We start from the raw sequence: 17037 nt of genomic DNA on the forward strand, positions 1-17037 counted from the left end.
TATTTAAGTTTGCTCAAATTTGATTAGTGTACGTAAAGCTTGTACAATGTGTATTTCAATTTCATCGGACTCTATGTAAGTGTGCTTTTGTAAATAAAGCTCATTTTTCTTTTCATTTTACTATTGTTAGTTATGTTTTAAGCTTTCTTTATGTTTAAAGCTTGGTTACTATTTATTACTGTTCATTACTATTCATAGTTACTATTTAGTACTGTAGCTAATTACTGTAGCAAATGCACTATGCAGTACTATAGCAGAAATACTATACAGTACTGTTGCGTACTGTAGCATGTTACTGTGGCACAATGGTAGACAATCGAAATGCTATCGAGGCTGTGAAGTAAACAACGGATCAGTCTTCTAAGGGTAAATAACTCTAAGATTTGTAGAGATTGTGAAGTAAACAACGGATCAATCAGGATGAACAACCCAAATGCCACCAGTAACATGCTATAAGATTGTACTAAAATTATAGTGCAATCTCTTGTGCAATCGTAAAGTAAACAACGGAGTGACTATATGCTATCTAATTAGTTAGAGTACTCTGTTATGCTTTTATTTTTAGCTTTTGTTTATTTTTTTGCTTCATTGTTTAAGTACTGTACTGTACTTTATTTCATTTTGTTAGTTTTATTTATCTTTTATTTTGTTCTTAGTTAAGTCTTATTTCATTCTAGTAGCAGTCTTTTCCATTTTGGTTTGCTTTTATTTATTTAGTGCTACTAGTTATCAGTTAGTCTTAGTTACTATAGTTAGTTAGTAATCAGTTTGTTCCTTTTGTTAATTTTATTTATTCTATAGTTAATTTATCTTTTGATCATGGTTTATAGGTTACAGTTCACTTTTAGTATAGTTTGCTATGTTAGTCTATTTATAGTTTTAATCCTCCCTAACTCTCAGATTAGTCTATTTACTTTGTGTTGGATATATAGCTCATTCGGCTTGCACTATTATTAATTAGTTTATGTTTTAGTCTATAATTTCTTATATTAACTTAGTTTGATATCATGTTTGCACTAGTTTGTACTTTAGTCTTTCATTAGCCTATGCTTTAGTTTGTTTTCACCTTCCATAAGCCTGTATCTTAGTTTAGATTTTTATTTTCTTAGACTGCCTTTAGACTTTCGTTAGTCTATTGATCGTATGTCTGAGTTTTGTTAATCCTTCCTTCATCTTCATTCTATCTATTTTTTACCTTTATTTTGTTTTCTATTTATCTAGATATTATCAGTAGGTTTGACCTTTACTCCTTAATCATAATCATTTTGCTTTTAATCCTGGGTTCTGGACTGTTGGTTATACGGTGCATGTGGGCAGTATCGTATAGCTCATAGTTTGCATATCCATTCACTGCTTCTATGTGTACTTACATAGCCGACCCATTTACTACTTCTACGTGTACGCACGTAGCCTAACCATTTTACTGCTTCTACGTGTACGCACGTAGGTCACATTATTGTTACAATATACCTATGGCATTGACCCACTCTCTCTCTCACACACACACCACTGCTTCCACGCGTACGCACATTGGCTCAGGTCAAAATTGGTATCAGAGCCAAGTAGCCATCATTTTTCGTGTCGGGGAGGAGATCTGATGATTTTCTTAGCCGTTTAGAGCGAAATACGTACAGTGAGTATGGTAAATCTCATTTAGCCAAGAGAAGACACTAGGGTGGTAAGTCACAAATAGTCTGATGGTATAGTCTCTATGGCTGGTATCCTTAGATCTCTTACCGAATGATTGATGACTGATTCTACTCTGTCTTTTACAGTATTGGAAATGGGTAAAACCTTTAAATGATTCTAATTTGATAGTTATCCGCATTATAAATTATCCTATTGTTAAAATATTAGTTTTAATTCAAAAATATCTATACAAGGCAAAATGAATAGAAAAACTGTAACCATTAAGGAGCTAGAAGATAGGTTAGATGATTATAGTATAGAACTTAAAATAAGAACTTCATTCAATTCTCTAAGTAATATTAAAATAGATGTAAAATGAATAGCTAGACTAGTAATTAAAGATATATTTGATACACATTTAGATAATAGATACTCAAGAATAGCTGATTTTCAGATAGATAGGGAACTACTTAGTGCAGATTTTAATTCTATTAAAAATCAAAAAAAAATATATGATTTTATAGAATTTATAATAGAAAAAAATGAGATTTCATAAGAGAAGTATGGTCTACACAAATGAGAACTGAAGAGAGAAATATTCTTTTCTTTGACTGGTTTATAAAATACTATCCTAAAGGTCTTGAAGATGTAAATCCTAAATATCAAGAGTTGGAAATTAAAGTTCTTTCCCAAAAATGGGTGATACCTCCAAATAGAAAAGATAAGGTAAATATTCACCCAATAAGATGCCAAAATCCTACAAGAATTTTTACTGAAAATCTTACTGAGGATACAAAAACTGTTTCAAAATCTTATAAGCCAAAGAAAATAAGTACTAGTCTACTGAAAGAAACAGCTAAGGATCATAAAGAAATTTATTCTGATAAGATTTCTAAACATTTAGATCAGGACAAGGGACAACAAGATTGCTTGAATTATTTTCTCAACCTTGTAGAAAAATAGAATAATAATTTTCTAGAAGATATAAAGAAACTTGAATTTGATTGGAATTATTCTGACAATTTATTAGTTAAGATTGATGATTTTACAATAGATATTGATACTATACCCAATCCTTTAGAAACTGAGATGAAAAGATTGGTGAGTCTATCATAAAGCTAGATACTACACCCAATCTATTAAATATTGAAACTGAAAATGATTTATTTGAAGAATCTGATAAAATTTTGATTGACAAAAATCCTTCTGATGAAGTCATTGAGACTATTTATGATCCTAATACTGAAGTTAATTTGAACCCTATATCTGATGAATCAAATCTAGTTATCAATCGATTAAATGTACCAATTGAAAATGAAAAGGAGATTATCGAAGAAGAACATTTAGATCTGACTAAAGAACCTCCAACATCTGACCTTTTAGAAGCACCATTAAAAAAAGAGTTCTTGGAAGAATCAAATAAAATCATATTAAACCAAGTTGATAAAACTCCTTCTGATGAAACACTTGAAGAAAAAACTTCTATTTTGATTCTTGTGCTTCTACTTATGATTTATTCAAGCCAGACTCTTTATCTTTAAATCAGTCTACTTTAAACTTGTCTCTCTCATCTAGTAAATCTAGTCTAATTTCTTTATCTGAAGAGATTCATGAGACTTCATATTTCTCTAAGGATAAAAAAATTAATAATTCTTTAAATACTAGTAGTTCTTTAGAAATTAGTAATTCGTTAGGATTTAATAATCCCTTAGTCTCAAAAAATACTAGAATAAGAGAATAGTTAGTAGAAAAATATAGTTAGTGAATTGTTTATCTTAGAAAATACTGAAGATAAATTAATTTCTAACTACAAACTTATATTTAAGATCCCTAAGATAATAAATTATTATCTTAGACCGACCTTAGTGGATTCACAATTATCAAAAATCTCTAACAACTTATCCACTATCCAATCCAAGAAGAGATCTCTTGGTTGGAACCCGATGGATTTACTAAATTTCAAATGGTTAATAGTTCTCATCAATTGATAATGATACATTTGAAAAATTATAAAATTCATGATTATTCATAAATTTTAATTGCTAAGACAATGGTAAATTACTTGTTCCGGCAATTGAAAGGTTGGTGGAAAATCTTTTCCACTAACTCAGAAATTATGAATATTGTTCAAAAGAATTCTAAAGGCCACAATCTTTTAGATTATCTTTTGAACACAGTAGATAAATTTTATATAGATAATAATAATAAATTAAATAATTTTAGGAGTAGAAATTTATTTGAGTTTAGATGGTATAGAGATACTTACTCTACTATGTTAGCATCTTTTTTAAGTTTAAGAATATTTTATTCTTTAAATTTAAACCAATTTTTAAGCTTAGGAATTGACTTAGGAATTGATTTAGAAACTGTTCTTTTACTCCTAGAAAAAGATAGAACTAGGATAGAATACATAGGTATTTTCAGTAAGATAAATAGAGTAATTTTTTTTAATAAATCTGAATTGATCAGAGATCCATCTATAAACTCACATAAAAGAAAAAGGAAAAACTATCTCTATGACTTTAAAAATCTTGACTATAAATTTGGATCTTAGATAGATGAGAAATATAAAAGATCCAAAAAGAAATTTGATAAAAAAACTCAAAAGATTTTTAAGAAATTGAATAAAAAATGGATCTGTGATGCTTCTTTTAAACTAAAAGATGGATATCGTTTTAGATATGAAGCTTTGTTAGATTCTGGAGCTAAAATAAATTGTATCAGACAAGGCCTAATTCCTTCAAGATATTTTGAAAAATCTAATCAAAATATTCAAACTACTGAAGGAAGAAATCTAAAAGTAAACCATAAGGTCTTTAAAGTTCAAGTATGCATAGGAGAATTTTGTATTAAAATGTCATTCTTATTAATTAAAATCTTAAAACAAGGAGTCATATTGAGAAACCTTTTCTTAACCTATTTTAAATTTTTTATCGATACATCAAAAGAAATCAATACATCATACAATCAAAGGATATTATTTAAGTCTTACTATAATTCCAAAAAATTTTCAAAATTATACAAAAAATATTTTATAAAAATAATATAAGATTAAAAACTAAGAAAAGAATAAATAATCTTTACATTTCTATCAATTTTTATTATCAATCTAAATTTAGACTGAATAAATTATACATAAAGAAATATATAAAATCTAAGAGAAAATTTGATAAGAGAACTAGAAAGATTCCTAAGATGCAAAATAAAAGGAATCAACTAATACTTTATTTATATTTATTTGTTATAAAAGCAATAAAGAAGGTCATCATTCGGTAAATTATAAGATCTCTGAGCTTCTCATTTATTTGAGAAAATATTACTTTTCAAAACAAACAGTTACACTTAAAAATTATAAGAGAAGAAGAAAATTGAGTTTACAAAGTTACAAAGACTTTTTGACTATGGAAGATCTCATTACAATAATATTTTGGGCAACATATAAGCTTTTACTTCTATATACTAATATAGTGTTTATCTCAGGAGATATACTTCATCAAGACAACTCCAAAATAGAAGAAAATCAGATATTTGATGCAAGCAATCAAATCTACATATAAAGAGAAAAGATAAATTAAAAGGAGCTGCTCAAAGACTATATTCTAACCTTTTATCTTTAAGATTTTGCAAAAAAATAGATCTTGAAAAAAAAATACAAAATAGAAGGACTGCTCTTGAGAAAGAAAGTTTTTCTCAAAATTACAAGCCAGAACTTTCTCAAAAAACTTATGATTTGGTCAACAAGATATGGGTAACTCATCTTTTGAATCAGAAAGCAGACTTTAGAAAGGCTATGATAGCTCTTGTTGATCATTTATCTGAAAAAAAATTATCTTTGATGGTACCATGAGAAAAATTAAGATTATCTGATGAACACTCAAATCAAATCACACTTGATTTGGTTACTCTTTTTAAATTGAAGACTCCTATGGCAAATAAGCAAAAGAGACTTAACTATTGGGAAAAAGCTCAAATGGTTTTAACTAGTGAACTTCTAGAAAATATTTATCAAAAAGCCACCCAGCCCAATAAAACAAAAGAACTGCATGAATAATTGCTAATCTTTTTGATAGACAGAAATGAACTGTTTGTAGACATGTAATTTTTTCTAATAGATAGATAGAGTTATCCTAAGTTATATCTTCCATTGATTAATGAGTATGCTAAAGAAGAACTCAGAGCACTATATAAAGAATTGGTACAAGTAATATTAGTAGATCCTTTCGTCAATTTATATATGTTTCCAGCTGTGGTCAGTGAAGTTCTATATGAAATAGAAAACATATATAAAGAAATATTAAAAGTTATAATTTTTAGTGGTATTGAAACCAAAGATATTAAAGCAGTAAATTATCCTTTCCAAATCTATGAAGTCAGTATCTTTGAAGATGAAGACTATATTACAATTTGCGATGTAGAAGAAGAAGAGCTTCCAGACAATTTTAATTTAAAGAATATCAAGAAAAAAATCTCTTAAAAGTCTACTGGAGAGCTTAAGAAAAGAAGACTCAATGATGCTAGTCTGATGAAAGAATTCGGGTAACTACTGTACTCGATTTAAATCTTAAAGTAGCAGGGGCTTGAAAAAAGATATGGGACCCTTTATTCGATGAAGCAAATTATCCAGAAGAGATACAATGCAAAATAAGATAAATTAAGCAATCTCTGGAGCATGCAGATCCTCAATCAAGCAACACAAATCTAGAAGACTTAGCAACTTTATCACTCAACCAATCTCATTCAGAAGGATGACCAAGACAATTTACTCTAGTACTTAACCAACTCACTCAGGAAGGTTGAGCTATAAAAAAAAAAAGAAAGAATGAAAAAAAAAAAAGAAATATTTTTCTACCAACCCTTCTACCAATTTCTTGGTAGAAAAACTTTTATTTGCAGGTACAATCTAGTGACTTTTCTATTACCACTATCTTCTGATAACGACCATTACTACTATTATTGAAGTTGGTCTAATTTTAGATGATTCATCTTCAAAATCTGGTCTATATCAAAGTCTACACCAGGATCAGAAGATGACAAGAAAGCTACAGGAAGATTCCTAACATCACTCCTGTTCATCACTACTGTTCATCTACAGGAACATTCCTAACACTGTACAAAGAAGACAAAAACTTTAGGAACTCGGACTTAAAATCAATTAAGTTCCGACTTCGGTTCTAACTTTCAGAAGCTTCCGAACTCCAAACCAAGTGAAGTCCATCCGGACTCCAAACTAATTGAAGTCCACATAGTTCGACTGCATAGTTCCTTCCCTCGTCTATAAATAAAAGGGAAGGCATCTGTTCAGGAGGAAGCCGAGTGCAGAGAGGCAAGGCCAAGAGAGGGATTCGATACTATGGCAGAGCTCTTTCCTCTCTTAAGTTATCTCCATCCTTTCTTTTCTCTTCTAATCTTCTTCTCTTAGTCTTCTTCCTCTTTCATCAGAGACACGCAATGTGAAGTCTCTTTTCCTCTTCCACTTATCTTTGTTTAATCTCATCTTGGGTTGCTTTTCTCCATCAAATACCACTTCGTACACTCTCTTTTGTTTTCATCCACCAGACTCCATTCTCTCTTCCATTAAACCTCCACTATAAATACCCTTCACTGCTTTGGTTAAAGGGAGACTTCTTTTGTTTGCAAAGAGCGCCTTTCTTCTTGAGAAAGCTTTTTTTCATTTTTTGAGAAGTTTTCTTCCTTCATCATCTACTAATCTATCTCCATTACTTTTTCACTCATCATTCTTCCTTCAAACAATTTCATTCCATCTCCTTCCATCATTTCCTCTACAGATATTGCACAAGCTCTGTCTTAGCTCTGCTAACCCATGTGAGTTTTTTTGTAAATAAGTGTGTTTATGGTGTGATTAGTCACGTATTAGCATATATTGGCATTTGTGATTTGTATTTAAGTTTGCTCCAGTTTGATTAGTGTACATAAACTTGTACATTGTGTATTTCAATTTCATCAGTCTCTTTGTAAGTGTCTTTTTATAACTAAAGCTCATTTTTCTTTCCATTTTACTATTGTTAGTTATGTTTTAAGCTTTCTTTATGTTTAAAGATTGGTTACTATTTATTACTCTTCATTACTGTTCATAGTTACTGTTTAGTACTACAGTTAATTACTGTAGCATATGCACCATGTAGTACTGTAGTAGAAATTCTGTGCAGTACTATTGCATACTATAGCATGTTACTGTAGCACGACGGTAAACAACCGAAATGCTATCGAGGCTGTGAAGTAAACAATGGATCAATCTTCTGAGGATAAACAACCCTAAGGTTGGTAGAGATTATGAAGTAAACAATGGATCAATCTGGATAAACAACCCAAATACCACCTGTAACATGCTATAAGATTGTACTAAAATCATAGTGCAATCTCTTGTGCAGTCGCAAAGTAAACAATGGAGTGACTATATGCTATCTAATTAGTTAGAGTACTCTGTTATGCTTTTATTTTAAGCTTTTGTTTATTTCTTTGCTTCATTATTTAAGTACTGTACTGTACTTTATTTCATTTTATTAGTTTTATTTATCTTTTATTTTATTCTTAGTTAAGTCTTATTTCTTTCTGTAGCAGTCTTTTCCATTTTGGTTTGCTTTTATTTATTTAGTGCTACTAGTTATCAGTTAGTTTTAGTTACTATAGTTAGTTAGTAATCAGTTTGTTCCTTTTGTTAATTTTATTTATTCTGTAGTTAATTTATCCTTTGATTATAGTTTATAAGTTACAGTTTACTTTTAGTATAGTTTGCTATGTTAGTCTATTTATAGTTTTAATCCTCTGTTACTCTCAGATTAGTCTATTTACTTTGTGTTGGATATATAGCTCTTTCGGCTTGTGCTATTATTAATTAGTTTATGTTTCATTCTATAATTTCTTATATTAACTTAGTTTGATATCATGTTAGCACTAGTTTGTACTTTAGTCTTTCATTAGCCTATGCTTTAGTTTGTTTTCACCTTCCATAAGCCTGTATCTTAGTTTAGATTTTTATTTTCTTAGACTGCCTTTAGACTTTTGTTAGTCTATTGATCATATGTCTGAGTTTTATTAGTCCTTCCTTCATCTTCATTCTATCTATTTTTTACCTTTATTTTGTTTTCTATTTATCTAGATATTATCAGTAGGTTTGACCTTTACTCCTTAATCATAATCATTTTGCTTTTAATCCTCAGTTTCGGGCTGTTTGTTATATGGTGCATGCGGACAGTATCGTATAGCTCATAGTTTGCACATCCATTCACTGCTTCTACGTGTACGCACGTAGTCGACCCATTTACTGCTTCTACGTGTACACACGTAGGTCACACTGCTGTGACAATATGCCTGTGGCATTGACCCACTCTCTCTCACACACACACACCACTGCTTCCACATGTATGCATGTTGGCTCGGGTCAAAATTGGTATCAGAGCCAAGTAGCCACCATTCTTCGTGTCGGGGAGGGGATCTGATGATTTTCTTAGCCGTTTAGAGCAAAATACGTACAGCGAGTGCGATAAATCTTGCTTAGCCAAGGGAAGGCACTTGGGTGATAAGTCGCAAATAGTCTAATGGTATAGTCTCTATGGCTGGTATCCTTAGATCTCTTGCCGAATGATTGATGACTGATTCTACTCTGTCTTATACTATATTGGAAATGGGTAAAACCTTTAAATGATTCTGATCTGGTAGTTATCCGCATTATAAATTATCCTATTATTAAAATATTAGTTTTAATTCAAAAATATCTATACAAGGCAAAATGAATAGAAAAACTGTAACAATTGAGGAGCTAGAAGATAGGTTAGATGATTATAGTATAGAACTAAAAATAAGAACTTCATTCGATTCTCAAAGTAATATTAAAATAGATGTAAAATGAATAGCTAGACTAGTAATTAAAGATATATTTGATACACATTTAGATAATAGATACTTAAGAATAGCTGATTTTCAGATAGATAGGGAACTACTTAGTGCAGACTTTAATTCTACCAAAAATTAAAAAAATATATGATTTTATTGAATTTATAATAAGAAAAAATGAGATTTCATAAGAGAAGTATGGTCTACACAAATGAGAGCTAAAGAGAGAAATATTCTTTTCTTTGACTGGTTTATAAAATACTATCCTAAAGGTCTTGAAGATGTAAATCCTAAATATCAAGAGTTGAGAATTAAGGTTCTTTCCCAAAAATGGGCGATACCTCCAAATAGAAAAGATAAGGTACATATTCAGCCAATAAGATGCCAAAATCCTACTAGAATTTTTACTGAAAATCTTACTAAGGATACAAAAGCTGTTTCAAAATCTTATAAGCCAAAGAAAATAAGTACTAGTCTACTGAAAGAAAGAGCTAAGGATCATAAAGAAATTTATTCTGATAAGATTTCTAAGCATTTAGATCAGGACAAGGGACAACAAGATTGCTTGAATTATTTTCTCAACCTTGTAGAAAAATAGAATAATAATTTTTTAGAAGATAAAAAGAATCTGAATTTGATTGGAATTATTCTGACAATTTATTAGTTAAGATTGTTGATTTTACAATAGATATTGATACTATACCCAATCCTTTAGAAACTGAGACTGAAAAGATTGGTGAGTCTATCATAAAGCAAGATATTACACCCAATCTATTAAATATTGAAACTGAAAATAATTTATTTGAAGAATCTGATAAAATTTTGATTGACAAAAATCCTTCTGATGAAATCATTGAGACTATTTATGATCCTAATACTGAAGTTAATTTGAACCCTATATCTGATGAATCAAATTTAGGCATCAATCGATTAAATGTACCAATTGAAAATGAAAAAGAGATTATTGAAGAAGAATATTTAGATTTGACTAAAGAACCTCCAACATCTGACCTTTTAGAAGCATCATTAGAAAAGGAGTTCTTGAAAGAATTAAATAAAATCATATTAAACCAAGCTGATAAAACTTCTTCGGATGAAACACTTGAAGAAAAAACTTTTATATTTGATTCTTGTGCTTCTACTTATGATTTATTCAAGCCAGACTCTTTATCTCCAAATCAATCTACTTTAAACTCGTCTCTCCCATCTAGTAAATCTAGTTTAATTCTTTTATTTGAAGAGATTCATGAAACTTTATATTTCTCTAAGGATAAAAAAATTAATAATTCTTTAAATACTAGTAGTCCCATAGAAATTAGTAATTCGTTAAGATTTAATAATCTCTTAGTCTCAGAAAATACTGAGAATAAGAGAATAGTTAGTAGAAAAAATATAGTTAGTGAATTGTTTATCTCAGAAAATACTGAAGATAAATTAATTTCTAACTATAAACTTATATTTGAGGTCCCTAAGATAATAAACTATTATCTTAGACTAACCTTAGTAGATTCACAGTTATCAAAAACCTCTGACAACTTATCCACTATCCAATCCAAGAAGAGATCTCTTGGTTGGAACCCTGATGGATTTACTGAATTTCAAATGATTAATAGTTGTCATCAATTGACAATGATACATTTGAAAGACTGTAAAATTCATGATTATTCACAAATTCCAATTGCTAAGATAATGGTAAATTACTTGTTTAGGCAATTGAAAGGTTGGTGAAAAATATTTTCCACTATCTCAAAAATTATGAATATTATTCAAAAGAATTCTAAAAGCCACAATCCTTTAGATTATCTTTTGAACACAGTAGATAAATTTTATATAGATAATAATAATAAATTAAGTAACATTAGGAGTAGAAATTTATTTGAGTTTAGATGGTATAGAGATACTTACTCTGCTATATTAGGATCTTCTTTAGGTTTAAAAAGATTTTATTCTTTAAATTTAAACCAATTTTTAAGCTTAGGAATTGACTTAGGAGTTGATTTAGAAATTATTTTTTTACTCTTAGAAAAAGATAGAACTAGGATAGAATACATAGATATTATCAATAAGATAAATAGAGTAATTCTTTTTAATAAATCTGAATTGATCAGAGATCCATCTATAAAGTTGCATAAAAGAAAAAGGAAAAACTATCTCTATGACTTTAAAAATCTTGACTACAAATTTGGATCTTGGATAGATGAGAAATATAAAAGATCCAAAAAGAAATTTGATAAAAAAACTCAAAAGATTTCTAAGAAACTGAATAAAAAATGGATCTATGATGCTTCATTTAAACTAAAAGATAGATATCATTTTAGATATGAAGCTTTGTTAGATTCTGGAGCTAAAATAAATTGTATCAGACAAGGCCTAATTCTTTCAAGATACTTTGAAAAATCTAACCAAAATCTTCAAACTACCGAAGGAAGAAAACTAAAAGTAAACCATAAGGTCGTTAAAGTTCAAGTATACATAGCAGAATTTTATATTAAAATATCATTCTTATTAATTAAAATCTTAAAACAAGGAGTCATATTGAGAAACCTTTTCTTAACCTATTTTAAATTTTTTATCGATACATCAAAAGAAATCAATACATCATACAATCAGAGGATATTATTTATGTCTTACTATAATTCTAAAAAATTTCCAAAAATTGTACAAAAAATATTTTGTAAAAATAATATAAGATCAAAAACTAAGAAAAGAATAAATTTAGACTAAATAAATCATACATAAAGAAATGTATAAAATCTAAGAGAAAATTTGATAAGAGAGCTAGAAAGATTCTTGTTGGTGCAGAATTCCGCCGACGTCGGAGAAGCTAGAGTTGAGATGATCGCGTCCGCCGTCGGGACCTGCAAGGGAAGTCTAAATCGGAGTTGGGGGTGCTCCGGCAAGACCCTCCGACGCTCAAGTCAGTACTCTGCTTCAACAGAAATGGGATGCTCGAATGAGAATTTTGGCAGAGTTTCAAGATAGAGTTTAGAGCTTAGAGAAGAACGTATCTGAGAGTCCCTTTTTATAGACAGAGGGCATAACTGATTGATAGCGACATCTGTAACTGCCTGGTAGTGGGCCGTTCAGGGCCATGCAGAGTTTGTTACGGAGAGTAGTGGCGTCAGAGGGCCGTTCAGGGCCACGTGGAGTTTGTTACGGAGAGTGGAGTAGTGTCCGTTGTCGCGACTTGCCAGAGAGTGGTGGAGCCACGTGGAATCCATTACAAAGAGTGGAGTAGGGTAGTGGCCATTGTCGTGACTTGCTAAAGAGTTCGGATCTGTCGGCTGAAGCTTGGCTAAAATGTCTGATGGAGCGGAATGGCTCTCTGTCTCGTCGATCCAGGAGAAGCTCGGATGTTTTCGAGGTTGTTGATGGGTCTACTGTTGTTGGGTGCCTAGAGCACTGATGCTGCAGGTGGGAGTCATCTGTTGTAGAAGCTCGGATGGGAACTTTCTGTTGGAAAAGTTTGGTTTCATGAGAAATCCGACAAAGGGTCGACCAGCAGTGGACTTCGGATGGCGTTGGGGAGGTTCGTCCATTGGAGGAGTCTGGAGGATCTTGTGGAAGTCTGGTTGGTGTTGTTGAAGTCCGACTGACACTATTGAAGGTTGATGGCTGGGGAGGTATGGTAGACATCAAAAATGGTCGGCCATTGTAGAAATCTAGCTGCTGGAGCTCGTCTGTTGTAGAAGTTCATCCAGAATCCATCCGCTATGGAAGTTCAGACGGAGTCCGATACTTGTAGAAGGCTGAAAGGAGGCCGCTTATTGTAGAAGCTCGGTCGAAGATCGGTTGTCGTGGGAGCTCGGAGTAGTGACATGGCTGGTGGAGCCTGTCCCATTGTAGAAGCTCATCTGGGATCCATCCACTGTAGGAGCTCGGCTGAAGTCTGCCTGTAATAGAAGTTTGGAAGAAATTTGTTTACAATAGAAGCTCGGATGGAATTCGCTTATAGTAGAGATCCAGAGTAGACCGCTCGTAGTAGAAGTTCGGAGTAGACCGCTTGTAGTAGAAGTTTGGAGTAGACCGCTTGTAGTAGATATTCGGAGTAGACCGCTTGCAGTAGGAGTTTGGCTGAAATTCGATTCTCGTAGGAGCTCGAATGGAATCCGGATGGTGGTTGATCGTCGTAGAAACTTGGATGGAATCTGGTTACTATAGAAATCCCATTGTCGGAGAAGGTCGGACACTGACGAAGTCTGGAAGAAGTTCGAAGTAGAGTCATCCGTGGTCGGAAGAAGTCTGGAAGGGATTTCGTGAATAGTCGATCACTGTAAAAAATCGATCGATAGCGAAGTTCAAAGGGTGTTTGGAGCAATCCGGTGGATGAATGGAGAAACTCATGGTTGGAGAAGCCCGGATGGCATTATGGAAGCTCGAACGGTCGAGGGAGTTCGGAAAGACATCACATAAGGTCGGAAGCTGGAAAAGCCCTGGAAGGGTCAGCCTTTTACAAACTTCGACTGAGGATATTTTATACCCAACACCAGTCCTTCTACTTTCGAGTTCGGGTTTTGAATGAAGGAAGTACAAAGAATTCTCACAGTCGAAGTTGCTTCCCTTGATTTTTGCACTCGATCGTTTTCAGATATTTTGGCATTTGGCGCACTGGTGCTGGAGTTTTTTCAAATCAAGGCGATCCGAAAAGATTTTTTTCAAAATTTTTGTTGGAGCGTGGCTTTAGGCACAATAACGATTTTGTCAGCTGTCAGCCATTTTCAGCCACCTGCCATGGTGAATGGAACACACGGCGAGTGTAGGTCAGCCAGAGGAGATCCGCAATCATTACTGCGCCGGGCCCTGTAGCCTATTTAAACCCACTCCCTCCTTTCAGGGATTTCACTTTGCCTGAGAGTCCTGTTGGTGCCCTTCTTCTTCTCCGAGAGTTCCATCCTGTTCGGCCTTAGGCGTTCTTCGAGTCGATCCCCATCTCTATATCTCTGCACTTCTCGGACCAACCTAGGTTAGTTTCAAAACTCCCCTCTTTGCTTTTTCTCTTGCTGTTCTTCTTCCATTTTTCTTTTGTTACATTTCGCCTGTTCAGTTTTCTGCGAGCGCCCCTTATCTTATTTTTCTCAATTTTTTCGAGATTTTTAGGATTTTTGCTCGATCCATAATATCCTCCAGCACTTCCTCCTCTAGTAGTTCTAGGAGTTCGTCCGTCCCAGCTCCCAAAAACCTCAATTTTGTAGATGAACCTCATCCGATCTTTGTACCAGACACCATCCCCAGCTCTCAAACTCCGAAGGAACTCTCACTGATTAGGATTCAGTACGGGGTTCCTCCGGAGTACGAGCTGGAGCTTCCCGGGCCGACTGGCTGGGCCAGCACTCCTCCCCCTGGCTGCTTCTATTTATACCAGAAGCTTTCCGCGCCAGGCTTCGACTTTTGCTCCCGCCTTTTGTCATCGCTCTCTTCTGCTTTTTAAATATTTCTTTAGTTTCTATAGCACCGAACTCCTTTAGATTTCTAATAGGATTTCTTTCCCTCTGTTGCCTAGCTGAAGTCCAGCCAACCCTTTCCTATTTAGGAATTTCTACACTTTCAAGCGTCACCCTTCGGCAAAGGACTGGTGGTACTTCTCCCTCCAGTTCGGTAGAAAGGGGTTGTTGAAAGGTGCCCCCTCTTCTATCCACAACTGAAAGAAGAGGTACTTCTACATCCGATGCCCAACCTTGGAGCTGGGATTACCCCCTGGGGCTCTCTGAGGGATTCCGTCCGTTGGGATTCTAGCCTGGAAAGGGACGACCTCGAAGCCTCCAATAAGCTCGAGGCCTATCCAGCCCCCCTCCTCTCTGAACTTTTGAAGGAACAACTCTTGTTTAACGTCGGCCTGAGCCCTCTTGACCCTGCCGGTACTATCATTAATATATATATGTATGCATATATTCTTTTTCTTTTTCTTTTTCTTTTTTTTGCTTTCCCTTTCTCTTCTATTTCTAAGCTGTGTCGATCTTCTTTTATTGCAGACATGGACACAGGCATGGCTCGGAGGTTAGCCCAAGGTCTCAAGAACCAGAAGAGAAAAGGCACCGCGACTTTGAGGTCGGTGAAGAGAGCCAGGATAGAAGAGACGAACTCGGCCGCGCCTGCTCAAGTGGCTGTTGCCGTCGACGCTCCTTCTGATGTCGAGCCCGAAGTCCCCCGAGCCTACTCACGGAGCCCCCCAATCGAGGTTCCTGCTCCAGAGGCTCATCCCGAGGGGGCACCAGAGGCCGAAAGGAGGAGAAAGAAGACCCTAGCCCGCAAGAGCCGCGCCGCAAGGCTGCCATCGAGGGGCCGACGGCCCGAGGAAGATCTGGGGGAAAATTCCTTCAACAATAAGGATTTAATAAAGAGACTGGTCGAAGGGTGCATTCTGCTCGAGGTCATCCACAGGATCGTCCTTGCTGATCCTGAGCTGCAGGTCTGAGACTCTTTGGGATCTTTTCTCGAGGTAGGTCGATTCACTTTTTCCTTCTTCTTGCTTCTTTATTTAGTTTACTCCTTAGCCTTTATATTGACTCCCCGACCTCTCTTGCAGATTGGACACCAGCTCATCGCCAACGTCGAGGTGATGAAGATTGCCAAGAGGGAGGCAGCCCGGGCGGAGGAAGGTCGCCTGGCCGAGGCTGCCCACCTCGAGGAGAAGATCGTCGAGGTCACAAGTCTCCAGGAGGTGCTGCAAAAGGAGGGACAAACCTCATCTGATCTGAGGGCTGTCTTAGAGGAGGAAAGGAAGAAGGCAGAGGTCGAGGGTCTCCGAACTGAATGTTGGAACCAGATCTAGGGTTTCAGGGTTAGATCTTGAAACTTTTTCAAGATCATACAGCGGAAGACTAAAATAAATTAAAATTATTTTCTAAAATTAAAGAATTCCTAGATCTAAGATCCTATTACATGATTATTACATAGCATTAAATTAAAAATTAAAATATATAAATATAGCATGAACTACATGTTGATCATATCAACATGTTTCTATACTACATCTAATGTATGTATTAAACAATAGATCAGATCTATTACCTTGCAGGTTAGACGTTCTAACCTTACTGATCTGGGCTTGAGGATGATGTTGCAAGCCACACATGCATCCAGCCTCTAGGAGTCGTCCACACGAGCCCACGAATCTCGATCAGAAGTCCTGCTTCAGGAAATCAGCACAGTATGCTAGTACTGCACTGATCCTTCTTTGATGGTTGATCAGGTGCCTCCTTCTTCTTGATTTGGACTCTTCCAAAGATGGAAAGTAAAAGAAGGAGTTTTAGATCTGAGACGCTCTTAGAAAACTCAAGATGGAGGGAGGAAAGATATGAAAACAAACAACCCTAGAAGAAGACCCTCTTCTTCTTCTCGTTTCTCTCTCTAGACACCCTAACTTGTGTCTTTTATATCTCTACCACCCAAAGGTCTTTCTCTCTGATTTTGGATGGCCCAAAGGTCTCTCAAATCTCTATCTACTTCAAAAATTTCATAAAGAAACTCATCTTATATAGAGAGATATGATAGAGTCCTTGTCTAGGTCAAATACCTAGTCAAGGCTTATCCAAACATGGCAAGTTAAGGGGCGCCAAA

The sequence above is a fragment of the Elaeis guineensis genome, chromosome 9 (assembly GCF_000442705.2).
Source record: "Elaeis guineensis isolate ETL-2024a chromosome 9, EG11, whole genome shotgun sequence".
Taxonomy (NCBI): domain Eukaryota; kingdom Viridiplantae; phylum Streptophyta; class Magnoliopsida; order Arecales; family Arecaceae; genus Elaeis; species Elaeis guineensis.